This window comes from Aethina tumida, chromosome 2, assembly GCF_024364675.1.
Source record: "Aethina tumida isolate Nest 87 chromosome 2, icAetTumi1.1, whole genome shotgun sequence".
Lineage (NCBI taxonomy): Eukaryota > Metazoa > Arthropoda > Insecta > Coleoptera > Nitidulidae > Aethina > Aethina tumida.
The window spans coordinates 35,707,219-35,730,521 of NC_065436.1; the positions used below are offsets into that span (position 1 = coordinate 35,707,219).

General features: G+C 24.1%; 1 protein-coding gene across 2 annotated transcripts in view; it reads left to right on the plus strand.

Moving 5' to 3' along the window:
* LOC109606020 (uncharacterized) overlaps positions 1 to 23,303 on the plus strand; it is a 41,127-nt gene that overhangs the window by 14,917 nt on the left and 2,907 nt on the right. The window lies entirely within an intron of this gene.

Below are 23,303 nucleotides of genomic sequence, written 5' to 3' on the forward strand. Positions count from 1 at the left end.
GAGAGATAGTGAACAAAAAAATAAGACAAAAAATAATCAGCAAGATTTATTCGCAGTTCTTCAGGAGCCTTGGCTAATCATAGATCCAAATATTGACCATCTGTTACTTTCCATGAAAAAAAGTACTATTTTACAAAATATTAGAGTAGAATTAATTAAAATACCAATTAAAAATGATTTGTATTAATATAATTTTAAATAGCATATGTTAAGTTGCTCTACTTTTTTAATAATTATTAAACACTTTATTTATTTTATTATTTATACATCTAATTATTAAATTTATAAAGATAAGTTCATCTTTAATATATTTTAACATGATAACCAGGTAAAAAATTATTTGAATTTTAAAAAAGTTGCTCTACTTTCTGCCAATACTGTATATAAATGAAGTAAATGTATGTTTGTTGTATAATATTATTAATAATGTTGAATTCTATTTATTTATCCGTAATCTATAAAAATGTGTCATGAGAGTGCACCAGGTGAAGCATTGATTGATGGTTGCTTCTTGTAGAGAGAGCATGTCAAACCGTCAGAACTTTTAAATAACTTTTAAATAAAATCACTATTACACTAAATCAAAAGTGAAAATATTCTGAAACAAGATTTTTAAATTAATCCTACCATTCTGATCAGTTAACGTTTCACTTGAAAATTCTTCGAATGGTTTTGATAATCTAAATTAATTATAAATTACTAAATGTCACTTAAGAAAATCAAATGTAATTTACGGTTATTATCACATTTTTAAAAAGCGATTTTACCATATAAATTTTAATTGAATTACGGTATTAAAATGAGTACAGGAACAGTAATACATCACACAAATCGTTACACCTAAGCCCGATAAATCAAGATTTTAACTAAACCAGCAATTTACTTCAACACATACCAATGTTTGCTACTTAATCAGGAAGTCGCTGTCAAAACAGACCCAAGAACGAATTTACTGTTAAATTATTCTAGATGGCAATAAAAAAATCGTAATAAAATCGAAATTTTTATCCAATTAAAACCGTTCGAACCCATAAAACATATCGACAGTTAACGTTTTTTTATTGCGACCCACATTGGTGAATGAATTAAAATTTAAAATCAAAATCAAATAATTCATACGTTTATTACAACAAACTGAATTTGGAACGTGGATTGCACACTTCCTTGTAGGTATTTTACGCAAATGCAAAATAAAAGGTACCGCTTTTCCATGCATTAATAATAATTTTACTCATCGACGTGATGATTGCCTGAACCTCAGGTGATAGTGTCACTCCTGCATCGATTTGCATAAATGAACGTTCGCGTTGGGTTTGTGGAACACCACGAAATACTAGAATAATATTGACTGAATATTACTGTTAATCAACGGCGTAAAATCACATTTGCATCTTTTTCGATGTCAATAATTTAGAACGGGTGATTTATTAAAACCGTTTTTTTCACCTACAACATTGACTCAAACATGTTCGTGTCATATATGACAAATCTTACGTCTCTTCAACGAGTGTGTTTACTAGAATATTTAATACACGAGTCTTGTGTAATTAATATTAGATAAAACTGAGGTTTTATTTAAGACATTGACATCTGGGACTGGAAGGTCACTTGAACATTTCCCATTAAAAAAGCAATTAAAACAGTCTTCACAAAAAACTCTTAAGATACTACATTACTTGATGATAAAATTCGTCCTGGATTTTTCATATTTACACAAATAAATACCAATGAACATCAAGAATTCATTGAAAAAGTTTTAAACTGCCATATGTTATTTATAAAAGTATAATTTAAAGGTCAAAAATATCACCGTTTTAAGAATGCATTTAATCAATTGGACAGGATTCATTATTTGCTCCCACGAATTGTTATTTTATTTATTATCATATCATTTACATTAGGTTTAGAAGAGGTAACATGTAAAAAACTGAGATTAGTTTAAGCGTAAGATCGTGTTTCTTGTGTGGGTAGAAAACAACGATATTTTTCTCAATCATTCGATGCATTCTTTCTGGATATTCATTTTATTGTGATTAAAGTATGTTTAATTTATTTAAGTCAACATCTTAGTGTTCTTAGATAATAAAATAAAATGTTTTATTAATATTTATTAATATTTTCTTTATATATTTATTTTAAAATAGGTTTTTATTTAATTGTTACAAAATTTGAACCTAATATGAAGTATTTCTACTTCAACTACGAATGACATCCTCATATATTCATACTCAAATTCTGGGTTCGAATTACATTTTGGACCAAATTTTCCCAATTTTCGAATACAAGACGCTCCACATCGAACGGTTGGTCCCTTAAATTCCTCCTAAGAATGTTCCAAATATGTTCTATCGGGTTAAGGTCTGGACTGCGATCTGGTCAGGCTATAGCTTTAATCCCAACGTCAGTAAGATAATTTCGGTTAACATGAGCTGCATATGGTCGTACATTGTCCTGCATTAGTAAAAAATTTGTACCCAAGAAAGAGGCATATGGCACGACTTGGTCTTCTAGAATATCTAAAATTTAATGTTCAGCATCAAGGATTACATTATTTATCACCATTAAGTTGGTACGAGCTGTTAAAGAAATGCCTGCCCTCACCATAATTGAGCCTCCCTGTTGGCAAGGTTAGTCTAAACTTTTTTGAAGTGATCTATGTGAATGTCATACCATAACTAACCAAATTCCCCGACCTTTCACCAATAGAACATATTTGGTATATGATGAGTAATAAGCTAGGAAATTTACCCCAGTCCCCATGGACTTTGGAAGTACAGGCAACTTGGGATATAATGCCTCAAGAATCAATGTCAAAACCAGTTGACTTAGAAAACCTCGATAGGCAAACACATATTAACAAAATTATTAAAAATAATCTAAAATCTTTGATATTTTATTTCTAAATTTATTAAATTTAACATCTGTTTTACCAAAAAAATGTTAAATTTGAACACTTCCTTCTTGGTGTTGCAATTTCTTTGTCACTGAGTATATTTCAAGTCATATACGAGGGTGTTTCAAAGTTGATACAAACAATGTACTATTTACTTAAATAGAAAAGTGTATTTATAAAACTATAGGTGGTGTATTAATTTCTTAGAACAGTGTCCTGTTGATAATTTAAGTGTAAATAGTGAAATATGCATCTCTCAGACTTTAAAATTGAAAATTTTTCTCATAAACTAATTTAAATATCTAATTTAAATGTCCGAAATTAGAAATTTATTAGAAAAATTAACAGTTCCATAGATTTCTTTCAAATAAACCCATCATTTTTTATAACTGTGATTAATTCGAAACATTTGATAAGAACATCCATTAAAAATCTTATTAACCAAACAAAACAGTACAATTTCCTGAAAGTGAACTGTTATTTTCGCATAAATTTTAAAATAACCATTTATACATAATTTTTTTATATTTATTTGCGTCCGTTAGTTTTAAATATGGGAATGACACTGAAAGAATTGCACGAATGTCACGTTTATTTTAAAAATTCGGAATTTTTATGACCGCCAAAGGAGAACTGATACAAAACTTGACATTTTGCAATCCATATTAATCAAGTAATTAAGTCTTATCTATAAAATCAATGTTTGCTTTCTAAGTCCACGGTCAAGGAGGGCAAAATTATAAACATTGTATAATTATTAATTTAATAAGACACATGTGACGGTGAATAATTAGTCGAATAATTCAGTTTTCACTTTTAAATGATCCATATGTCGCGCTCGTTAATGCAACAAAATATAAGACAATAAATCCAAGCGATTTCTAAAGGAGCACCTTAAGTCACATTGTTTATTTTCAACGACATCGCATTTAAATGTGGATTTCACTTACGCTTTCAGTCAATGCGATACAACAAAAAAACGCTCTTTAAATAATAATAATTTAAAATTGACCGGTTAAATTATTAATATATTCACACCAATCGAATTTTAAACGGGTAACGAAAGAATTTTAATGATTTTAATTCTGGGTGAACGTAAAAAAGATTAATTAATCATTTTCAGTATTTTCAGTGAAAAAAATAACTAAGGTAATTAATTTGTGTGTCTCGCTACGATAGAAATTAATTCAATAATCGTTGCGGAAACAGAAGCTTAAGAAAATTGCCAATAATTAACATCGAACACGACACGATACAAGTGCATCTGTGAATTAATGGACGATCTTTCTCTAGATCGTAAATCAGCGATGTTACATAATTATTAATATTCATAAGACTAGTTTTTATTAGCTAACGAAATTATAGTAATTTTTTCAATAAATTAAAATAAGTCCAGTCCGGTGTGTGATTTTCGTAATTTATTTACATAGTAAAAAAAGTGAATCGTCAAACACAATTTCTTGTGTAGTAGAGGAACGCCATTCACTCGGTATAATTCGTGATATTAAGTTAATTTCACACGTATTATAAAAATAAATTATAGAGTGGTGTGCTCGCGGTTCTGGTAAATTGTGTAAATTTTTACCATCCATCCCATTTATAAAGAGGGACTAAGCTTAATCTCTGTTAGGTGCTGGCAGTAATCATTTTAAGGCCACTAACACATAAAATTATTATCCCGCGTAATAATTTATAAATAACGTGTCGAGTGCTCTTAAGCGGTTGTGCCCATCTTTTTATAATAACTAATTAAATTTCATTAAAACTAAATGGTTTCGCAATATAGTACCCGCCGCACAACTATGCCCATAAAATCGTTTTCAAGGACTCTGATTTTCAGATAGCCGATGGTTTGGAAAAATGTTTTAATGAAAAATACCGATCTTAAATGTATTTTTAAAGCCATTACTTTATTACACCTCTAATTTTAAGAATGTCAAGCCCGATAAATTTCTACAAAAACATTAAAAATCATTAAACAAGTAAAAAGCATCTAGCTTTATTTTCTACATAGAAAATACAAAAAAAAAAACAATAATCTTATTAATTTATACTTTAATTAAAAATGTTTAAAACAATAAAATATTGGTAAGCTCTAAAACAAATATAAAAAATCTAAATAGCGTCAAATTTAATCATTTTTCTACATTAAAAAAAAAGTTTAACCAAAAACGATAATTTTGTAAATTGTTGTAAATACTAAAAATTGGAAAACTCAATATAATAATAATTTTATTGATCGTAAGCTTTGTTTTAATGTCTAAAACACTAATAAATGAGAAAATCCTAAAACAAACGTAAAAAATTCTTAAGCGTATCAAGTTTAATCATTTTTCTAAATTGAAAATACAAAATTTTAACCAAAAACGACAGTTGTAAAATTCTACGTACTACATGTATAAAAATATAACACATATCAGATTTAATCATTTTTCAAAATTGAAAATACAAATGTTTAATCAAAAACAATAATTGTATTAATTGTAAGCTATATTTTAATGTTTAAAACATTAAAAAATAGGAAAATACTAAAACATATGTAAAAATTCTAAAACGTATCAAATTTAATCATTTTCCTAAATTGTAAATACAAAAACGATGATTTTTTAAATTGTAAGTTTTATTTTAAAGATTAAAAACTAAAAAATGGAAAAACTCTAATACATGTATAAAAATATAAAGCAGATCAAATTTAATAATTTTTCTAAATTGAAAATACAAATGTCTAACCAAAAACAATAATTTTATTAATTGGAAGTTTTATTTTAATATCTAAAATACTAAAAACTGGAGAAATCCTAAAACAAATGTAAACATTCTAAAGCGTATCAAATTTAATCATTTTTCTATTTGAAAATACAAATATTAATAATAATAATAATTTTATTAATAGCAAGTTTTAATTTAAAGTCAGAAACACTAAAAAGTTGGAAAACCCTAAAAGAAATTTCAAGAATTGAAGAACTATCAAATTTAATTATTTTCCTAAACTAAAAATACAAAAGTTTAATTTAAAACAATTATTTTATAATTAATTTTAGTAATTGTAAACTTAAATTTTTCTAAATTAATAAATTGGAAAAATGTTTTAATGAAAAATACCGATCTTAATATGTATTTTTAAAGCCATTACTTTATTATACCTCTAATTTTAAGAATATCAAGTAATATAAAGCATTAAAGATCATTAAACAAGTAAAAGGCGTCAAGGTTTATTTTCTAAATAGAAAATACAAAAGTTTAGCCAAAAACAATAATATTGTTTTAAACATTAATTAAAAAATTCTAAAACAATAAAATCTTGGAGAAATTTGAAACAAATATAAAAATCTAAAAATCATCAAATTTAATCATTTTTCTAAATTGTAAGTTTTATTTTAAAGATGAAAATACTAAAAGATTGGAAATCTCTAGAACACATATAAAAAATATAAAGCATATCAAATTTATCTTTTTTCAAAATTGAAAATACACATGCTTAACCAAAATCAATAATTTTATTAACTGTAAAACATTAAAAAATGGTAAAATCCCAGAACAAGTGTAATAATTTTATATCGTATCAAATTTAATCATTTTTCTTAGCTTTAATTTAAAATCAGAAACACAAAAAAGTTTGAATCAAGTTTAATCATTTTCCTAAATTAAAAATACAAAAGTTTAATACAAAACAATTATTTTATAATTAACTTTATTAATTGTAGATATTAACTTTCTTGAATTAAATAATACGAAAATTTTAATAACAATAATTGTACTAAAGATTTAATGCAAAAATAACAAAATATTTTTGTAGATAAAAAATCTGCATTAGTAAGTAAAAAATTATTAAGACTATCAAATTAATTAAAAATAAAAAAGTTCAGTTAAAAACAATATATTTTTTTTTAATTTAAAGTAAAAAAACACTAAAAAAAGGCAGTTTTAATTTTAATCTGTTTAAAGTCAGCTTAATTATTTTAAAAATATAATGGTTGAAAAACAGTTAGAAAAAACAATAAAACACAGCACATTAAATTGTCATAAATCATAAAAAATGCGAACAAAATTGGGAAACACCCATGCATAGTAAACAGAGAATAAGAAGATTACGTTGCGTGACATCATATCCTTCCGGTAGCATCAATTAGGATTATCAGCTGACCGATGGGATTGTTCACCTTCCAACGTTTCGTTTATGTATAAATGGCGAGAAACGAGAAAAATGTCACGTGCGATAAGTAAGAGCGAATTAAATTGGAAAAAATAATAGAAAAAAAAACTAGTTAATGTAATGAGCGGTCACTTATAGAAGCAAACACGTTTAATTTCTTATTCATAACAAGAGTACCAAGTTTAAAGGATCGGTTGCTGTGCATAATTAGAAATCGGTCGCGGATAAATGGTAATGCATGTAAAACAGTGATAGAAATGCGGTTTCAATTACTCGCGAACAAATCAACGGATTCCGAGAAGACGGTGGAATCGATACCTAAGGTTAATTTTAAAATTTTTTGGCCGACGACTCGCCACTCGGAGTTATTTGTTTGGGTATCCTTTTTGACTTTGGTCAAACTTGTTTGGTCGGTCTCATTGTCAGACGTTCGCCATCAACAAATACCGGATCATGGACCAAAAATCATTTTCATATTATTTTTACATTTATCATTCTCTTTTTTTAGTGTCCACCAAATGTTATGACTAATATTAAAATGTCTTTTGAAATGTTTAAAACCCTTTAACTTTTAGGAGTTTTATTGAAATTTTGTTGTTTGTAATTTATTTTTAAAAAATTTAGTGTATATCATATTTCTATAATTTTTTACCTGAATTATTTTATTTTCAAAAATATTTTATTATTTTTTCATTAAAACTTTAATAAATGTTGTTTATTTCTATTTTTTAATTCAGGAAAATTTTAATTATAATTTAATTAATAATAATAATAATAAAATTGTTTTAAATTAAACTTTTAGATTTTTAATTTAGGAAAATTATTAAATTTTATACTCTTTATATAAATACTATTTTTATTTATTTATTAGTTATCAATATTATTAAAATTAAATATATTTTTAATGTTGATTAAATGGTCTGAATTTATTTGATATATTGATAAATTAAATTGTTTTTTTTTTTTAATTTTAATAGTATTGTTAATATTTTTTACTCTTACATGTCAATACAAATATTAATAAAACACTGAAATCTCACTGAAATTAATTAAAAATTTTTAGAATTTTTATACTTTCCCAATATTTAATTTATTAATTTACAGTATCGGATAAAATTAGAGCGATTTTCTTTTTGTTTAGATACTAAATATATAGATAGATATTATTAGAAATCAATATTATGACAATAATTAAAAATTTTTAAGTGAGATTTTTTCCTGAAATATTTTAGTGAATATTTAGAATATAGAGAATCTTTTAACAAGGAATAGCGAATAACTTGTGCATTTTAAATTACATTAAAAATGTTCTCGATGTTAAATAATATTATTTGAAAATAAGAATTTCTTGAGATGTTTATTTTATATATTTTTAAATATCCCTTTTCTCTAAAATTAAAACAATTGCTTATTTAATATATATTTTTATTATTTAACAATGTTATTTTTAATAACTTGATATTATATTAATCTAGAAACCTATTTCTTTTATAAAAAATTATAAAGAAATAGGTTTCTGAAATGTTTCAGTGTATATTCAGAATATCAAGAATTATATCTTTTTAATAAAGAATAACGAATAACTTGTGCATTTTAAATTATATTAAAAATATTCTCGATGTTAAATAATATAGTTTGAAAATGAGAAAGTATTGAGAATTTTATTTTATATAATATTAAATATAACTTTTTTCTAAAATTAAAGCAATTATTTATTTAAATATATTTTTATTATTTAACAATGTTATTTTTAATAATTTGATATTATATTAAATTAGAAACCTATTTTTTACAAAAATTATAGAATATTATAACAATATTTATAAAGTTTCAAGTGAAGTTTTTCCTAAAATATTTCAATGTATATTCAGAATATAAAGAATTATATCTTTTAATAAAGAATAACGAATAATTTATGCATTTTAAATTACCTTAAAAATGTTGTTAAATATAGTTTGAAAATGATGTATTAGGAATTTTATTTTATATGTTTAAATATCCCTTTTCTCAAAAATTAAAACAATTACTTATTTAAAGTATATTTTTATTATTGAACAATGTTATTTTTAATAACTTGATATAATATTAAATTATTATTATAAAACATTATGTGTTACAAATTATGTTATTTTCTCACGAAACATGTTATGTGAACGATGACATAAAAAAATAAAACCAGAACGTGAACAATTTTTACCGCGACAAAATTAGTGCGACTCTTGACAAAAATTTTAAAGAAAGTAAATCTAACGAAAATGGCCTAATATTACAATATATCTATTTAATAATATATTTAATATTTCGTCCAGTATCTCTTAAGGCTATAATATTCTCACATCTTTTTGACATAGCCGAGATTAGATAGGAAATTATTTCATAATCTATATTGTTCCATGTTTGATTTGTTCAACTAAATTTTCTTCATTTGTGATGAAATTTGCACTAATCTTCTTATCCACAATCTTCCACAAGTTTCCTATTGGATTAAGATCGGGAGATTGAGATGGTCACTTTAAGACGTTGATGATTTGTCGAGAAAAACAATCTTTAACAAACTTGTCACGCTGAAATATAAATGTTTTCATCCACAATAGAGTTCCATAACATCTTCTAATATGTTAGGATACACAAAATGATACATTTTGCCTTCTATTTTATGAATCGAGCCCATACCTTAAACGGAAAAACAACCCCAAACCATAACACTGGTTCTTCCATGTTTAATAGTTGTTGTAACATACTTTGGATCTCCATTAACCGACGCCGAATTGTCCTCGAACTAATTGATTTCCTAAATCTCTTAAAATTTGAGTTGCGGGCATCCTTGGATCATTTCTAATAAGCATTCTTATGCAACGATCTAATGTTCTGGAGACTTCTCTGTTTCGCCCACCTCATTTAAATTCTCCTTATTTTGGTACAAAAAACTGTTCTCTTAGAACTTTTTGCGATCCTTCTGAATTAAAGGCCGCAATAATTTTATTTTTTAAATTCGCCAACAAATGTTTTCCACGAGGAGTTCTTAATGTAAACAATGTATGGGAGGTAGAAATACGACCTAAAAAATGCTCAGGTCGCATTAATTTTGTCGCGTACAATTTTTTGGTTTTTAGAAATAATTGAATAAAAACAGAACGTGAAAAATGTATAAGATATAAATGAACTAAGAGAAATAAAATATAGGGCTTAAATAAATGTTTTATAATTTAGTATTTTTTAGTCGTAACAGGTGGGCTGAAAAGTTCGTAGGCTAGCATACAAAAATGTGTATGTATGTAATGTATGTTATATGTGTATTTATGTAATTATTTTTTTTATTATTATTATTAATATTTGTACAAGTAGAATTTATTAAATTTAAGTAAGTTATATTATAATTTATAAAATAGAATTGACTAAAAAGACGCTAAAATTTTATTGTGCATTTTTTTAACATTTTATTTATATTTTATTTATTCCACAAAATAATTAAATTAAAGTTACTCTATTAAAAAAAACATTTATTATAAAATTATTTAAATAATCTCTTAAAAAATGTAACGGTAATTCAAAAACAAGACAAGTTTATTCAATTAATTTATAATAAATAATAGTGTTAAAACCATTAAGCCCCTAATGTTATAATTATACACCAGAGTCCCCGATTATTAATTGCCCAATTCAAAAATTAATTTAATTAATTCCAGTGTTGAAAGAACTTTTTTCCAATCACTAATCGCTTTTAATCCAATTTGAAACTAAAGAAAACCAGATAAAAATCATTAAAACCGAAATCCCCAAATCTTAATTTCTTACTTATCCAAGACGTAGATTTGTTAATTTACATACGCGGTAGTAATTAAAGTACACTTAGAATACCGTTATTCGAAACAAAAAAAAAATGTACCTCGAATAATGATCCATTACAGTACCACTCATTTTAAAGCTCCAGTTCCTTCAATCCGGAGATATTAAAACGAAACAATTTTTATGTGAATTTGCAAAAAAAATGAAATAATAATAATAATAATAATAATAATAATAATAATAATAATAATGAAACGTTAAATTTCATGCGGTAATGCAAAAATGTAACTGTGCATTTTTTACGATTGGAAAATCGATTCGACGCATGCGGACGTATGTAAATGCACGAAACGGTCGGTAATTAAAGTTTAATCTTGCGCCGGCGGTTTACAACTCATTGTTTTCATAGAGACAGGTTCATTGTTTCGGATTGTAACGAGCATTAACATAATCTCGAATGCGTGCATAATTCGGAGCTGGCGGTGGCAGTGTGGCCATTCAGCAAACCGGGTTTCTCGGGTCTAAGACGATTTTGGAGTGCTCGTTTTCGTTCATCATGTTCGGTTTCCGAATCGAAACGCGACTGCCGTGGATACGCATGCCGTTTTTAGTATTAGTTTTTTCCAATTTTATATTTACCTGCAAAGCGTTTTTAATAAGATTTGCGGTCGGCATTAATTGACGATCTTGCATTATTAGAATAAAATTTTGAAGTCGGTGTGAATATAGTACATTTTTGTTTCAATATAATTATGAAATTAATAATATAACTACAATTATAAAATAAACAATGATAATAATGTAATAAACAATCAATATTTATTTATGGTTAATTTAATTGTAAAAATATATTATATAATTATTAAAATAAACTTATACAATAAAATAATTCTGAGAGAAATACTATGATTTTGATTTCAAACACAAATGTGTTAATTAACTACTCGTTTTGTTAATATTAATATTGTTCACCGTACAAATTGTTCATTAAATTCTAAATTATTTAATACAAATGTATATTTAATATAACTATTAAAAATAATTATATAGTAGGAACATTATTGCAGATATCATATTATTCGGTTTTAGGACTATAAAAAAGGACAAACATTTATTTTATATCTAAAGTGTGGAAAATAATATTCAATTATAAAATTACTGATAAATCTTAAACATTGGTACTTTTTAGAATAAATTTGGTATAGATTTTATTAATTACACAGCACGACTCGTTCAATAATAATCATAATAACAATTTAGTTCAGATTAATGAAAATCAAAAGAGAAATTTTCTTTTATATTTGAAGAACTTCAAATTATTTACTGAATTATTAAATTTGTCTAATTGAACTGATTACAAATGTTAATATTAAAAAAGTATGTTGATTAAAAATAAATGTTGTATTTAATTTAAATATTAAACGAAAACTTTAAATTAATTTGAACCATACAATATAATTAAATATAATTATTTGACTTTTTTAATAACTTGAAATAACTGACATTTTATAACTTGAAATAATTTACTTTTATTATAGTGGAAATGGAATACATAACGATACAATTATAATATTTATAATATTTTATTTTTTGCTGATGGAATATTCTCCGTATAGTCCTTAATTTAGTAAGTTTTTAAACACTTGTTTTGAAAGTACTATGTTGGGATAAGATGGCAAAGTGCTTTGAAAATTGGTTCACATAAAAAAAATTGTGTCAGTCTTCATGGAGAATATTTTGAAAAACAAGAAACAATTAAATTTTGTTCATATACGTGTATCTCGAAACTGATCGAACATCCAAATTTAACTTCTGGCAGTCTTAACTATCATATTTGTCCAATAATTTAACAGTATTTGCACTTTGTTTGATGTATTTGTAATATAAATATTCCGAATACTACATTTGTGTACAAACTTATAATAAATATTTAATTTTACATTTGTTGTGTTATTTAGGTCTAAGATAGTTTTATTATTAAATTAAATATCATGTAAGACTTAGTTTTAATCCTAATATTAAGGTACCTTAATTACCTTAAAGTTTTAGATATTTTTTACAGTTAGCTGCTGAAAACTAAAAATTTTATTAAATAAATGTTATTTTACTGCTTAAAATTAAATAAATAAATTTTTACTAAAAAAATTGATTGTTTATTATAATCAAAGTAGTATATATCGTTACACTAACAGACTTTTACTACAATTTAGCAATTTGACAATGAAGAGCAATTACAATATATATATATATATATATATATATATATATATATATATGTATATATATATATATATATATATATATATATATATATATATATAGTATTGTAATTGCTCTGATTTGTGATGAAGCTCGTGTTAAAGAAAATTCTAGACTATGATACATTTGTGTAGATCTTTAGTCGTTCACTGAATAAGCGGTTTTTAATTAATACACGATATATGCTTAGAGTGAAATCGTGACCAATGATCACATAATAATTTATTATCCCAATTGCTTACAACTAAAAAGTATGACTATTTTTTAACACATCTATAATAAATACTAAAAAGCATTTAGTTAATGAATTCTCAAACAAGCGAAATACACAACATATTTTATACAAGTTACATAATATATTACACTGATATTTTCAAATAGTTTAACGGAAAAGTAATGTTGTATATCAGGGGTGGCCAGCTCCACCCCAATGTATTAAAAAAATTTGTTCACAAAAATTATACTTATTGAAAAGTACAAAATATGTGTATTGAATTTAAATATTAAAAATTGACCATTTATTTTACTTCTCTTGATAATTCTGGAATGAAAAGGGAAAAGGGGTACATTTATCGAGAGCCACAAATATTCCTTCAAAGAGCCTCAGGTTGGCCACCTCTGCTATATATTAATAAAATCATAAATATCTTAGTTTATGTCAATAGGATTAATTTTAGTTCAAACAGATGAGAGAAAAATAAAGAATTTTTTTTCTAATTTTATACATTTTTATTAGTTTTTATAAATAGGGCTATTATATTTAATTTATGACTAACTGTGATAATAATTTACAAAAACTAAGTTTCTTTAATTTAGTCAATCTCTAATTTTCTCAAGAAGTGTTTCCAAAAATATGAAATACTTATTATATAATCGACAGGAGTAAATTTTTTGATCCGCAATTAACCCTTTGTTACGTATATCTGGGTTTTACGGCCTACATTTTTTTAGGGTTCTGGGCGAGGCTTAACGAGAGAGGGTCGCAAAGGATTTTGTTTGGAAAGTGGTAATGTCATTCTGCAGCCGACTGTACATAGTAATATTATTGTGTTTTACTTTACTTTTAATTAATATTGTTAGTAATAAACAATAATTATTATAATGTACTTAAATTTTACTCAAGAATAAAAATATAAATTCAATCTTTATATACCATTTTATGATTGAAGTAAATTAATCTTTAGTAACGTATAATAGATAATTTATGTATAAATTAACGAATGTTTTATGGTTTTTACTTTCTTAAAACATAGTTTTTATTAAGAACAATTCAAACAATTCGTTAAATTATATATCAACAACAATGTTGAAGATTCGCATCGAGTTCCATATATTCAAGTTTGTGTAACGCTATAAGAAACAGACAAAATCTTGTTTACTTCGCTGCTAATGTATTATAAACATGTGGGTCCAAGCAGTTCCGTTCCGATTCAGAAACCGAACCGTGCCGAGTCCAAAGGTGCCGAACGTGTCTCACAAAAATATCAAGTTCAGAGGGGTACGGTTTGCTGAATGGCCACACTGGGCGGTGGAACAATGAACCAAAAATTGAAACGCGCCGCGTTATGCAACACATAGTCCGGACTGCGGACCGTGGTCATCGTTTTTTTATTTTATACTATATGTCCGTATGGAGCGTCCGTATTATGAAATAAAACAAAAAGGGACAGTTACACGACAGAAATTGACTTTTGTTGTTCGGGCTACGAAGAAAATGTAACTGTCAATTATCATTACGGAATAAGTTTCATTGTCGTTATTGTGTTATTGTGGTTGCTACACATTGTTAAACATCAACCATTATTTCGTAGCTGAAAGAATCCCCGATACGTGCTTTAATGCCGAGCGAATCGTAACCGACGTACCCGCCAATAACCCATGGTACCGATGGATGGAATGTGTCCGCGTATCATTATTGTTTTGTTAATAATATTCGCGTGAGAACTATCGAAATCGGATTAATTGACGGTTCGGTCAGACCTACAATTAACTAAACGGGATCATATGATTTGTTTACAAACTGGCTGACATGTTCGTTTCCAATAAATTTTCTTGTCCGTAAAATAACAGTTACTTAATTTGTGTTGGTTGGTTTTTAGAACAATAAAGTTTAAACTCGAACATAATTAGTTTAAAGTTAGTAATTTATTAGATATAAACATAATTTTAATGTTTTGCTTAAATTATTCAAACTTCAACAGTTTTTTTTTTTTTAATTTTAAAAAAATTTAAAAAGACTATAATTTTTTACAATCATTCAAATTAATTTTAAATAAAAGATACATTCATTGTTTAGATATACGAAAATGAATTTATTATATCAAAGATAATAACTTTTCTTAATTTTCTGAATTTTTATTTCTTTATATTTTCTGCTTGAACTTATTTGGTACTTTTTTAACTACATAAAGCAGTTTAGATATTTTTAAATGTGAATAATCTAAATCAAATATGAAACAAATTATATAAATATTAAATACAACGTAATATGTAATTAAATATTTGATAGTTAACTTAAGTTTTTGCGAAAAAATTAAATGGATACTTTCTATTAAAAATTCTAAATTAATTCAAAAATTAAATAAAAAAACATAAAAATAATACAATTAAAGGAATCTCCATAAACAATTAATTAATTATTTAATTAATTTTAATAAATTAAAATTTTATGGTAATTTTAATATATTCGTAGTTCGTTAACTTTTTTTTAATTTTTGGAGGTTTTAGCTTTTTCTATTTTTAAATGTTACGAAAAACGAACTAAAAATACTAAATTAAATTGTAATTTAAAAAAAAAAAAATAAAGAAATAACATAAATAATTAAAATTTTGTAAAATCTACAATTATATTATATATTTTTTATAATCGCAATTTTAAAAATTAATATATTATTAAATTGGATTTAAATGAAAGAATGTAAATAAATCTAAAGACGAAAAATTTAAGTATATATAAAATAATAATTTTTAAAAATAAAATATGCATTTAAAATAATAATAAAATAAATAAAAATAATAAAATTTGAAAATTAAAAAAATACTTTTGTAAATTAATTTACAATAAAATCATAATTTTTAGAAATAATTTATTTGATAAATTATTAAATTTGATTTAAATAAAAAATATAAATGATTTAGTAATAAGGAAATAGTTTAAAAATGTATCAAATTGTTTTTAAATATAAATTTAAATAATTTAAAATAATAATTTTTAAAGATAAAATTTATATTTAAAATAATAATTAAGTATATATAAACAATAAATTTTTAAATTTGATTTAAATAAAAAATCTAAATTAAGGAAAAATTTATAATGTATATAAAACTGAAAAATTTTAAAATTGAAATATGTATTTAAAATAATAATAATTTTTAAAGATAAAATATATATTTAAATTAATAATAAAATAAATATTATAAAATAATAAATTTTATTTAAATTATAAAATAATAAATTTTAAAAATTAATATAACATAATATAATTAAATATGATTAAAAAAATACAAAATTTTATTTAGAATAATGATAAAATAAATATAAATAATAAATTTTAGTAAATAAAGAAAAGATAATTTTCTAAATTAATTTAAAATAAAATAGGACATTTTAGAATTAATTTAATTAATAAATTACTAAATATGATTTATATAAAATATCTAAATAATTTAGTAATCAGGAAGCATTTTATCAAAGTATCTTAAATATGATTAAAAAACTGAGAAATATTAAAATTAAAGTATACATTTAAAATAATAATTTTAAAAATAAAATATATATTTAAAATAATAATAAAATAAATAAAAATAATAAATTTTAGAAATTAATAAAATACTTTTCTAAATCTATTTATGACAGAATTAAAATTGTTAGAAATAATTTAATTAATAAATTATTAAATTTGATTTGAATTAAAAATCTAAATAATTTAGTAATGAGGGAAAATTTAAAAATTTATTAAATTATCTTAAATATGATTAAAAACTGAAACATGTTAAAATTTAAGTATATATTTAAAATAATAATAAAATTAATACGAATAATATAAAATTAATATTTTTAGAGTATTTATTAAATTAGTAAATTTGATTTAAATAAAAAAAATATAAATAATAAATTTAGTAATAAGGAAACAATTTAAAATTATCTTAAATGTAATTAATTAACTGATTTTGAATTGTGTATTTAAATTATAAAAACAAAATAAATAAATATAAATAATAATAAATTTTAAATATTAAAAAATAAAAAGAAATATAAATTTCTGAATTAATTTATAATAAAAATAAAATATTTATAATTAATTTAACCAATATATTAGTAAATTTGTTTCAAATAAAAAGGTAAAAATAAATCTGAATGGTTTAGTAACAAGAAAAAAAATTAATAATTGAAGTGTAATTTTAATATAATAATAATAAAATAAAGATGTAGAATATAACAAAAAATTTTAATTAATCTTTTTATTTTATTAATAAAATTGAAATATTTAGAGTTAATTAATAAATTAAATTAAAATTTAAATTATCTGAAAAACTGATGTGTATATTTAAAATAATAATAAATTAAACAAATAGAATACAATTGATAAATTTTACAAATTTAATTAAAAAAAATTCATATGAAATTAAAATTTTTAGTTATTTGATTTAAATAAAAAACATTTTTTATAATTTAAATTATTTTTATACAATTTTTAATTGTCTTATAAGTTTGTTATTATTTTTATTAAATACAAATTTTTATGTAAATCTGATATTGATTCACTTAATATTACTGTTTATCCCTAGAATTAATTAATTTAACCAATATATTAGTAAATTTGTTTCAAATAAAAAAGTAAAAATAAATCTAAATGGTTTAGGAACAAGAAAAAAAATTAATAATTGAAGTACATTTTTAATATAATAGTAATAAAATAAAGATGTAGAACAATAAATTTTAATTAATCTTTTTATTTTATTTTATTTTTTTAATAAAATCGAAATATTTAGAGTTAATTAATAAAATATTAAATTATCTGAAAAACTGAAATGTATATTTAAAATAATAATAAAATAAATAAATATAATTAATAAATTTTAAAAATTTAATTAAAAAAAAATTAAAATAAAAAACATTTTTTATAATTTGAATTATTTTTTTAAATATTATTATTATTATAATTAAATACAAATTTTCATGTAAATCTGATATAGATTCACTTAATATTACTCTTTAAGCCTTATTATGAAAACATTTAAATAGCCATTCCTAAACAGTTTCTGAGCACAACCTGCCCGATGAGGAACATCAATCAAAGAAAATTGAGTCATTTCGGTCCGTCCAGATTGAAAACAACATCGCCCAATCGAAAAGAAACATCTCGTTACGCAATCCGCGATACGAACGTACTTACGATGGATATCTGGTCTTAACTTCTGATTAGTCACGTACAATATAATTGTGATGAGGATCGTTCGTCGTTTAAATCGATCCCTCTTATCGTTTTTTTTTCTTCCGATCATTTTATTTTTGATACGGCTGTCAGATTACCATAATCTATCACCGGGAATACACATTTCATGTTACGCAACCGGCTTTGTTAATGAACTATTTACACTTTCATTCGCGTACAATCGTTTCGACGTGTGGGAAAAGGAAAAGAGGTTTTCCCACACGCATAAAACGAAAATTTGTGTCGTTAGAAAGCAAGAATGCAGCTTGTGTTATAACATTTATGTGTATGTAAAATGTTTTTGTGTAACAAATCGTCTCATTGTCGCCCGTTTTGGCATTGTTTTTACGACCTAAAATAATGGAGTTTCTCTACTGTTTTAATTTAATTAATAAAAAATTTTATTTCCATTGTATTTTTTCACGGCTGGAAATGTCGATTTGATTTGTAAATTATCTAGTTTAATCGTGACGACCTAGTGGACGTGTCGCAGATTAACCGGATCACTTTGAAACCGCCACGACAACAAAAAGAGAAACGCATTCATTATATGGACCATAATCGAGTGTCAATGAATAAAAATCTGTTTATAGTTTATTAAAAAAAATTTCACATCTTCAATAAAGTGTATAAAACAGCTTTCGATTAGAAATCCACCTGTATTTAAATCAGTAAACATAAATGAGCTTCAGTTTATTCGTCAAGGCGAATTTGTGCCGACATTCAGAGCGTGAAAAAATCGAACAATAATACGTTCGCATTGGAAAATGTGCATGCGGTAAAACAAAAGTACATAATTCGATTTGGACGTGATGAAGTTGCATAATGAAGGCCACTTTTTACAATAATTCTTGTTTAAGGTTGCTTTTTATTCTGAAGTTGTAATTATGGCAGTAAATTATACTGAAATAATAAATGTAAACGTTTAATTTTTAACAAAGAGTGGGTAGATTTAATTGCTTTTTTATTTAGTTGTTTATTTTATGGGATAATTCAAGTTTATTGCTTGAGTACTTGGTTTTTATAAAAATATTGATTAAAATTCATGAACATGAATTTTTTACGTGAAAGACATTCATATTCAGGAAAATATGTAACAGCAAGGTAGTATAAATAATTTAAACAAATAGCCGAGAGTAGAAGGAAATAACAAATACACATGTGTGTTATACATATGCAAATTTTTTCGTAATTTAACTATAAAGAGGTTTATATTTGCATGATGCTAATCATTTGTGTGGAACGCGGTTTTAATTACACTTTATATGTAATAAAAAATAATTTATCCTATCATTTTAACATTATACACACTTATTTAATTAAATGAGTTTTACGCAATAACAGATGGTTGACTATTATTTCTTATATATGTTATTAAAATATGTAGTTTAATGGTAATTTAAAAATTGGGTACTTACAATCACTCAAATACAAATTATATCCCGGGCTTACGACTTTTATTAACAAAATAGTTACGTTACTTAAAAATTGGCAATAGTTCACAGTAATTAAGATAAAATCACCTAAAACTGCGACATAAATTCACCAACAGAAATATTTTATTATCTACTCTGATAGATTTTGTGTACAAAATAATAAAATATACACTATTAGTAAATTTAATTTAATTTGCAACATGTGCAAAGTAGCAACTAGAAAATTATTATGTTAATATAATTAGTTAAATAGAAATATTATTCAAATATGTATTGGTTGAATAATAATTTAAAAATTGAATAGCTACTTTAGTTAAAATCCGCCACTATTTTCGCATAAAACGATTTTCAATATCATTATTCGTTATAATTGGCAATAGTTTATAGTGATTAAGATAAAATCAAAAGAAATCGTCGAAAAAATGCACCGAAAACTGCGACATAAACTCACTAATTTGAAATAACTTATTTGGTTTATATAATTGATTGAGTGATTCTGATGACCTCTTTGGATAAAAAAATATTTTGATAACAGTTACAATTAATCAGTTTAATTTAGTTTAGAACATACTTAATTTAATTGTGTTAATATGAATTAAATAGAAATATCATTAAAATATACACTGATGGAATAATAATTTATTTTATTAACATAACAGTGGTATTCACAATAATTGGCCGCAGAAATGCACCGAAATCTGTGACATAAATTCTCTAATTGAAATAAATTTTATTACTTATATTGTCAGCTATTCTTAAAAAATTGTGTCCTCTTTATGTAGAAGAAAATTTATTAATCCTATACCACTTGCTGAAATTGGTATATACCAATTTTTTTAAAAAAAAAGACATGCATATTCATAATTCTGTGAAAAAATCAAATATTCTAATAATTTATTTATTTCTAGTTAAGTAGCTTATGACATAAAAAGGGCACAAATTGTCTTTTTTATTAAAAGTATTGAAATATTATAATTAAACACTTAAAATTCTTTTTTTTTTATGAATTTTGATGTATACCGATTTCAGTATTTGCTTATTTCATTAACGTAATTAAATTTTCTATAAAAAAATGCTAATATGATTTCTTTAATTTTCTTGCCTAAAAAATTACCCTGTAGGTTTTGGTTTTGGGTCAAAAAACACGGTAATTTTACTATAAGTAAGTACATATTTTACTATAAGTACATCATACATAATTTGTCAAAATCAAACAAAAAATACAAATTTTATGGGTGTGTCCCGTTTTCAAATAAGCCACATTGTATATTGGTTGATTAATTATTTACCTCTGTTTTTGTAAGTATCTACAATTTCTTTGCGTCGTCCTATCCATTCCCTGGTAGATGGATAGGATGACGAGGAAAGAATAAGACAGGAAATTAGGGCAATGGCACCGGAGACGTTACGTAATGTAAGGGATGAAATTTATCACAAATTCGGATATTACCAACAAATAAATGGCGCACATTTTGAGCAATTATTACAATAAATTATTAAACTCAACAATTACGTTTTATTGTTATGCAACCTTCAACATCCTTATATTATTAAATGTGATTAGTTGGGTTCGTCTTACTTGAATTCGTCTTTTTGTCACCTTTTCAATGAAAAGTCACGTAGGGTTGCATTTGAAAAAGCTTAAATATGATTAAAATATTAATATATTAAAATATGTATTGGTTTAATGATAATTTCAAAAATTTTGTACATACTTCAACTTTTGTAAAAATCCATTAACTGAAAGATATTGACTTATTTCTAATGCATGATATTTCAGCGAAATTCTATTCCAGGAGATTTACTTATGTGGAAGATATTGGTTTCAAGTATACTTTTATGTAAAAATATTTATTATTTTATTTAAAATAATTACACAATATTTCCTGTTATACATTTTATACCTAAATCAAAGAATTTGTACTTAAATTAAATCTTAATTAAAGAAAATATGTAAATGCGAAATGTGGCTGTTTACAGATATATGTTAGCACACACATAACATAATTTTTATTATTTTGTTGGGTACCCTTTGTTCGTTATAACTACCTGTAAACGAAATTTCCAGACTCTTCTAATAATAACCACAGTTAATCTAAATTTGATGATATTTGGTGTTTTACCCGAGATTACAATTACTCAATTGTATTTAAATCAGACCCATACCATACACTGGCCAATCGAGAATCTCAACATTTTTATCTTTTAACTTTGAATTTATGCTTCGTATTTTCCAATGTAATTCATAAATTAACGTTGGGAAATGATCTATTACATCTCTCATGATATTTCACTATCCGAAAGAGCCTCCACCAGGTTTCAATGTCTTTGTAGTGTACCTTGGACGATAAATGTATTTTTTACCATCTGATCTATTGAACATTTGTTGATCACTTTAAAGTACCTTTCGCCAAAATTCTGGAGGATAGTTAATACATTTTGGTGCAAACTCTTAATCTTGTTCGAATATTCCTTGATTTTCTATGATTCCAATGGTTTCTTTACAGAATTATATTTTCATTCAAGTTTTGCTCGTTCAGTTGAGATATAGAGGTTCCACTAAACAGCCTGATATTGTGTGAATCAAGTAATTCGTTTTTTATTTACCTAAAGGACAAGGAAGGATGTCGTTTACTGATTTTTCCAATTTGTCAATAAAAGTTTTTTGTTGGGACATTTTTTATGGTATTTTCAATTGAGTGTGTGATTCATATTTGTTAATAAGCATTGCACTATTTTTGAAAAGCATCATAAGTTTTTAGAAACATCAGCAATATTTAGACAGTTTTATATTAATTATTATTTGTCTCTTATTTGAAGTACAATGTTTCTTTCTTATCACTGATATAAATTAAATAAATCTAATGAAATAATACAAATTCTACTGCGAATAAATTCTAACTATTAAGAATATAGTTAAATACACACACAAAATACAAACAAATTTGAATGTGCTATTTTTTTGTCCAACCGAATCGGACTAATAAATGATTTTAAACTGTAAAAAAGAAAAAAAAATAGAATTTTCAAATATATTTTTATATTGATTGTACAAAATTTGAATAAAATCCTTTTATGAAATATCTTATAAAATGTTTAATTTTAAATGTTGTACTATTTCTCTGTCCACCACTGAACATTGAAAATATGTTAATTTGTTGTCAATTAATTTTAAAATTAACTGCTTAAACATTAAACATTTAACTACGGTGAATTGTTCATCTCCTAATGCCACCATTATTTCCACTCTCAAGTAAATCCAAAAATCTGAAACACATCTAACTGTAAACCAACAGCAAGGTGAAAAAATTGGATAAACTTGTGGGCGGATATGTAAATAG